The sequence below is a fragment of the Diorhabda carinulata genome, chromosome 4 (assembly GCF_026250575.1).
Source record: "Diorhabda carinulata isolate Delta chromosome 4, icDioCari1.1, whole genome shotgun sequence".
Classification (NCBI taxonomy): Eukaryota; Metazoa; Arthropoda; class Insecta; order Coleoptera; family Chrysomelidae; genus Diorhabda; species Diorhabda carinulata.
Window position 1 is genome coordinate 14,709,933 of NC_079463.1, and position 7,603 is coordinate 14,717,535.

Genomic DNA, 7,603 nt, shown 5'->3' on the forward strand with positions numbered 1-7,603 from the left:
AGACAATAACGTTCTACTCAGATGAATGACTTGTCAGTTATTTACATATAAGGGAATCACTTAGATTTTAAAAACTTCCAAGTAATATTTATCACTGATCAAATCTTTGAGTGTGTAAACTAATGCTTAAATAAAAATAAAAATTACTATCTATATCATGTACATGCTCATTTTCGATTATACGAGGATTTCTACTCAAGTTTTGAGATAGAAAAATATATATTTTTGAACTAACTGTCAAAACATCTTTTCCATTCCAAATAAGGTACCTCCAAACCATGTGATCTGATCGCATCAACCGCTTCTCCAGATTATGTGAGGTAATAAAAAGAAATCATTGGGTGCCAAACGGAGAGTTTACGGCGGATGAATCATCAATTTGATGTTTTTACTGTTTTTGCTTGAACTGATGTGTGAAAGCTCGCATTGTTCTTATGGAGAATGATTCGTCTTCTGTGATTGGTTTCACTGATATTTTGGCGAACAAATGTTGGTGTACTATTCAGAATTGACCGTTGTACGTTGCTCTAATAGAACAGTAATTTCCTTCGGTGGGTTCGTGCGCGATTAATTTTTGTTGGGTTCGGCTCGTCTTTAAAGACCCATAAATCGATTGTTGTTTAGTTTCAGGTTCATATGCATAGATCCGTGATTTGTCGCCTGTCACGAGCTCATAAACGTAGTAGTACTGCGATTTCAAAGGCGGAAAAATCTTTTTAAGTGCCATTTTTTTGGTCACGATGAATACCCAAGCAGCACAGTGTCGTTATAATGACGTCAATTATTGGACATTATTAGTCGGCGACGTCGTAGACCAATAAGCGACGTCCATATGACGTGACATTTCAGATGTCATTTTGACGTCGTCTAGAGACGTCTTTCGTACGTTTGTTTTCGGTCGTTTTAAGTGCTTTTTAATCAACTATAAAAAAAATTAGAACGAAAGTTTATTACAAAAACTAAGCCCTATACGTGCTTTATAAAAAATTGTACATTTTAAATTGTTGTTTACCTAAAATTTGGATATAAATATAAATTCATTAATTAGCAATGAAAATACTAAACTGACGTTTTAAGTGGAAATGCAATTTGAATTTAAAGATGAAGTGAGAATGTTGTAATTAACAATTATTTAACTATTTTATTAGTAGGAAACAATTATTTTTAGCATCGATTCCTGTCGAGGCTGTCGACCAAGATTTAATTTTGGCGCGATTTTAATCGAAATGCCACGATACGATACGAGACGTGCAGGCGCATGCGTGCTGGACTGCTGGTGTGAACGCGTGTGCGCGTAATGGCGGACGGCAGCAAAAAGTTGTTTGGCGGTTTGGTGGGTGTTCTGTACCACTTAATATGTATTTTACAATTTAAATTATGTGATTCCAGTCGGCATATCTATCGACTTTTGGAGGGAGAGATTTTACTGGACATACAAACCGCATTTTAAATTTTTTGTTCATTTATTCTCTTGCAACTAATTGGAATTTTTGTGGCAAACGAGGTGAGAAAAAGGCTTTTAAAAACTTAAACGTAAAGGATGTGATTATTGGTAAGTGTTTTCACTTGTAGGTGCATACTTATTATTAATCTGAAACAACATTTTTAGGTGCTGTAAGAAAAAGCTAACCTCTAGTCAGTCAGAAAGAAATAGAAGATACCATCAAGGTGTGGTTGAAACATGCACCAGAGAAATTGAAAAAGCAGCAGCATGGCAACCCGTAAGAAAAAAAGTGTTGTTAGTCAAAGACAACTCTACAGAAGGGTGGCAGAAGCAAATTTAGCACCTGTGAGTCAGAATTGTTATAATACATCTTTAATAGTTAATAATGATTCCAATGAATCATCAAATTCCGTTTTTTTTTGCTGGTTCAATGTGTGAAAGTGAAAATGACACCTGTTCCTCAAGAGATTTAGATTTTAATGTAAACTCGCCTAATGAAAATTTGCTCTTCAATGATGCGACGTTATACAACCATTTGACTTCCTATTCCAGTAACGTGCCCCCTAACGATTTATTTTCTAATGAACCGCCGCCTAGCGATTTGCATTCGAAATTGTCAAACTGGGCAGCTTCAAGGTACGTTCGACGTACAGTAGTTACTCATCTCTTGCATTATCTCCACCATTTAAAATCGTTAGTTCAGTCTCCGAATAAACCGTTACAACAGATTAATAGACGCTTAAAAGAAATTGAAATGACAGTGTACGAAAAACATGACTCTACTTCACCTGATGATGAACACTTCTGTAAATGTGAATTGTCCCATTTCTTAGGACCAACGCCAAATTTCTCTTGCAAGCAGTATAAAAAGCTTCATTATAAAGATTTTATTTTTTCTATTGCATCATATTCAGAAGCAAATTGTTTTTGTCTTACCTTAGAAGGACTGGTTTTCAAAATAGAAAATGTAGTGGATAATAATGGAGCAGTTTTTATATTAGGTAGGAGGTTTCAGGATTACCGTTCATTTTACAAATACCCTGTCGACTCAAAAGAATTTATCCAAAATTTATCAGAGTATATCGAGTTATTGCACTGCCACAAAGTTTTTTCGAAATGTATTGTTTTTCCTTTCAAGCAGGAATGGTTGTCATTTTCATTATTGCATCATTAGTAATTCCTTATTTCAACTTTTATGTTCTATAAGTGTAATAGTATGTAGTTTTTTAAGATTTTGTAATAAACTGGTATTAATTTGAACGCATTTTTTTATATTTTTGATCCTACTTATACGTCATTTGTCAAAAGTAAGTACGTCATTTTGACGTCTCACCAGCCGGACTAGGTACGTCATTAGTTGACGTCTGTAGGATGTGACATTAACCTGTCATAATCACGTCATTTTAGACGTCTTTTTAGACGTCCCCATTGGTCGCCAATGGCCTATAATTGACGTCATAGTAACGACACTGTGCTGCTTGGGTATTTGAAGTATTAGTAAACAATTCAAAATGCACTCGTATGGCAACACGTTCTGAGTGCGGTCACCATAGAAAATGTCAAACTTTATGAGATTAATGTCAGATTTGACACGTTCACATCAGTGTTACCATATCTCAAAACTTAAGTAGCAACCCTCAAATACGAGTATATTGAGTGAAATTTCTGTAGTTAAGCCAAAATTAGTTCAATATTATTTTAAAACGCATTCGATTCTTTGCACTTTAACTATTAATTATTTCGTTTGTTCAACAGGGGACAGAAATGCTTGAAATGCTTATTGGTCAGCAAAAACACCAACAGGAATTATGGAAACCTCATCAATAATATCACCAGAATTACCTGGTAAGTCATATCAAGTCTACATTTAATGTACTATTTAAATTAGTATAAAACATTTGGAAAAAATTAATCCCAATATTGAGCATCAAGATTTCCTTTTGGAATGGTTAATCCAAATGAAAATGTCTTACACTGTCCTGATGAGATGCAATTAGACTGCAGCAGGTCGATTTCCTTTGTTACAATTTCGAAAGATAACGTTTGAACATGAAATAAAGTGTAATATGCAATTGAAATAACTACGTGATAATAGTGAGGAGCAATTAAGTTTGAAAATGTAAAATAAGAATAATAATTATAAATTAACTTCTCATTATGTATATATAGAAGACATTTATTATTTTGGGCGTTTTCCTAATAGCAACAACGAAGGGATTTTAAGAGATTTTTATTTCAGAAAATTAAATCTAGAAGGAAAAATTGAAAACTTAATATCACTTACCACCTTTCTGGGAGACACTTTTTTATAGAAAGATTCACTTAATTTCGTAAATATCAATTTATTCGCGTAAACTTGAGGGGACAAAAATCTGTAATAATTGCACTTTACTCTATATATCTCATTTAACTGAATTATTTTTTTTTGAATATTGCATTAAATTATGAAATACTGAATCTTGCGTTTGCCGGAGTTTGCTCAAAACTCTCTTTTTCAATTCTTCATAAGTAGTTGCTTCCGCTTGAGGCTACACTTTTTATTAAAAATACTATAGGCTACATGCTTAGAACTGTTTCTAGGGCTGCTGTGCAGTATTTCTCATGGCTCCGGTGATTCCCAGTGCTGCTATCCTCTTGCTACAACCAGTATAATACCTTTGGTTGTAATACCCATTTTCCTAATCGTCTTCCAGGTGTATAAAGCGTTGGTTACTTTTTTCATATTCCTTTTTCATCTATTATGATTCCTAAGCATGTCGTGAACTTGGTTATCTTGCATTTTCTTGTGAACAGAATTAGTTCGTTCTTTCTCATCTTCTTATGCCCTTTTCATGATGACGCTTAATTTTTGTCAGTCTCTCTAAGAAATCAGAACATCTACGTCGTCAATATACGCTACTATTTTCATTCTTCTTTAACATTTTTTTTGTCTTTGTGCGTGATCCTGACTTTCTTTCAATGGAAGTACCTGTCTTGCCACGCCAACAGATATTGTAAATTATTCCTTTGGCTATTCTCATTCTTACAAAGTGGTTAACCGTAAAAGATTTCTTCAGATCTTGATTTTGTTCATAAAACTTGGCAATTATTTTATATCGTTCGTTCTCTTTTAAATCTTTTTTACTTGAAACTAAACTTCTTGCAGGAACGCAATTTAAAAATGAACGAATTTTTTGTATCGACACCTTTAGAAACACACTGCATACACTTTCGTGAATAACTGTTTTTCATAAAAATAAGACATATTTTGAATATTTTGATTCGCTTCCCTCATTTATCAAAGTATTACTAGACATTGAAAATCCTAGTATATAAATAAATATTACTTTTTATGTAAACATGAGTATTTGAAATGTTTAAATTGTATAAAGACATTATGTCTTCAAATGCTGGAACTAAACTTTCAATACTCAAAGAATGAAGAATTCATAGATACGTCAATTGGATTTATAAATTTACATATGATATTATATCATAAGTAATGCAGTCATTCTTTGATAAAAATACCTACAGCTCAATCTGAACATGTCGTAACTTGTCTTTAATTTTATGAAAAGTATCTATAATTACTTTACTTTGTTTGCCGAGTTTCAGGATCGTTCGTACTAAACTCGACCGCCTGCATATGATATTGAGGATACAAAAAAAAGTTTCTAAAATCCACCAGTTATCGAATTCCCTTGGACCTTGAGATTCAAACGAAATGTTGAGTAAAGATGTGTAAGCAGTTCCTTGCCTTACTGAAAAATAATCATTTTATTGGACGAATTTCTACTTATGATCAAAAATGGATTCATCTAAAGAGCCCTGACACGAAAAATGAGTAGTCTGACAAAAAATAATTACCAATACTTCAAAATTATTCCAGATGGTCAAGTTATAAATGCCAAGGCGAGGTATGCAGTGGACAGCTGATGCAAATGTACGAGCCCCGTCCCATTCCAGTTGGACCAATTGAAAAAAATTAATAATTATTGCTTTTTCAGCTATTAAAAACCTGCAAATTGTTTCGTTTTGAGCATTTTATATTTTCTATAAATATTTTAGATACTTTTACAGGAGTTACAACATACTTTTAAAAGTTACCTTTATTTTTAATAACAGCCGTAATTCTTTGAGGCATGGTGTTTATTCAATTCTGGCAGTATTCGGTAGTGAAATCATATCAAATTTCTTGTATTCATTCTTTTAATGCCATGACAGTTCTAGCTGGATTTGCACGCAACTGCTTTTCCATTTCATGCCAAAGTGTTTCTATTGGTGATAAATCTGGACTACTTGAAACCCACTCTAAAAGTGAAATATTGTTGTCTGGGAACCATTTAAGGCCATTTTTGACTTATGGCATACTGCTCCATCTTGCGGTTAAAGTTACTTCCCTTGTTGGCAACAATGATTATTCTAAAATATCCAGGTACTTTTCAGTAATGACAATTCCATTTATGAAATGCAGGAAAAATATCCAGCTTTAGTTAACCGAAAGCGAGTTAACATCGATGAACTTAGTAGTATTGAAGTCCTATCGCATCCATAATTCAGGTCAGACCTTGCACCGTCTGATTACTATTTATTAAAATCCATGGCAAAATTATTGCACCGGAAAATTTTTAATTTAAAGGATATATTGAAAATGTGGGGTGACAATATTTTACAATCATGCTGAAAGAATGGTTTCACCAAATTCTGACAGAACATTAGATTTTAATACCGTAAAAATCGTGAAGGATAACACTTTGACTAACCTATTTTGAGCCCGGACCGCTTACCAGTCAGGTAGTATCAATTTTCCAAAGTCTGTCTAGAGATTAAGGCTCTCCTTTTCTGGGTTTAACTATAGTTAAAATAAGTACCGTAGCTTTTGTCGATAGATATTCTGACATTTACAGAGGAATTGCTCGATTGTTTCTTTTGTTTGCTTGAGTTATGGGAATTTTTGTGATTTTCTTCAGGTGGTAATCCACCAGACGATGTCCAGGGACCAAACAGGAAATTCTTCATAGCTTGTCTTTACATAATGAAAGGACTTTTTGGTTGCAGTCTAAGTCATAGTTGTTTTCTTTATTTGAATATATATATATATATATATATATATATATATATATATATATATATATATATATATTGTTATGGTATGAATATATCCAAAATAAATTATTAAATAATAATAAGATATAAATAAAGCAATAAGTTCAGTTCTGTTATTCGGTTACTTAGAGCAGTTTATCACAATAAAATAAATAACATTCTTTATATTAAGTTTTGGCCAACACTATATTCTAAATTATTATTTAATTTTGACAAATCCTGTATAATTAAAGAATTTAATCCATAAATTGACAGATAAAAACAGGAGCACCAACTTCAAAAATTTGTGTGACATACCAACATAAATTTTAAGGTTATAAATGATAAAATATAAAAATTTTGACAACTGCAATGATAAAATTAATAACATAGGAATGAAATAAATACAACAAAGAAATTATAGAATAATATTATTTGAATAAAGTCACAATAATTTAAAAATTTAGAAATGACAATTTAGTAACTAACTTTTAAAATAAATATCATTGGTTAAAAAAAAAGAAAAAAAAGAATGAAAAAGAGAATCAACAACGAAAAAGAAAAATTTTTTTTTGCAAGAGAAAAAAGAGTAAAATAATTTAATTGAAATTTAAAAAAAATAAAATCTTGATATAAAAGGCATAAAATATTCAAAGGATTGATAATTAATAATTGTATAACTGTAGTAATAAGAAATTAGTGAAACAATTAAATAAAGTGAAATAAGTGAGAATACTCACAAAGGGACAATTTCCAAGATAAAGAAGTTGTGAAAAGGAAAAGAACAGGAGTGGAACTACAGCGGAGTATCTGTTTATTCTGCAAGGCCGTAACAATTTCCAATTTAAAAAAAAAATAAAAACACAACATAACAAACACTTAAGGTACTGTTCTATTAAGTTTAAGTATTTCTTTTAGTATATAATATTTGAGTTCACATTTCCATTTAATTTAGTTTTATGAGTGTAATTATGAGTATGAATGAATGTTTGTAAAATAAAATAATTGTAATAGCTAGTTAAGAAATTGTATATTTTGAATATTTTATTCATTATAAAGACCCGGTCTTAAAACTATTATAATCTGACCTTATAA

The 7,603-nt window shown here is 31.6% G+C and overlaps 1 long non-coding RNA gene across 1 annotated transcript; it reads left to right on the plus strand.

Annotated features, from left to right (window-relative positions):
• The first annotated feature begins 751 nt into the window (after positions 1–751).
• On the plus strand, positions 752–2,704 carry LOC130892414 (uncharacterized). Its single transcript, XR_009059033.1, has 2 exons — positions 752–1,552; positions 1,610–2,704. It is a non-coding gene; the product is annotated as an uncharacterized LOC130892414 (long non-coding RNA).
• The last annotated feature ends 4,899 nt before the right edge of the window (positions 2,705–7,603 follow it).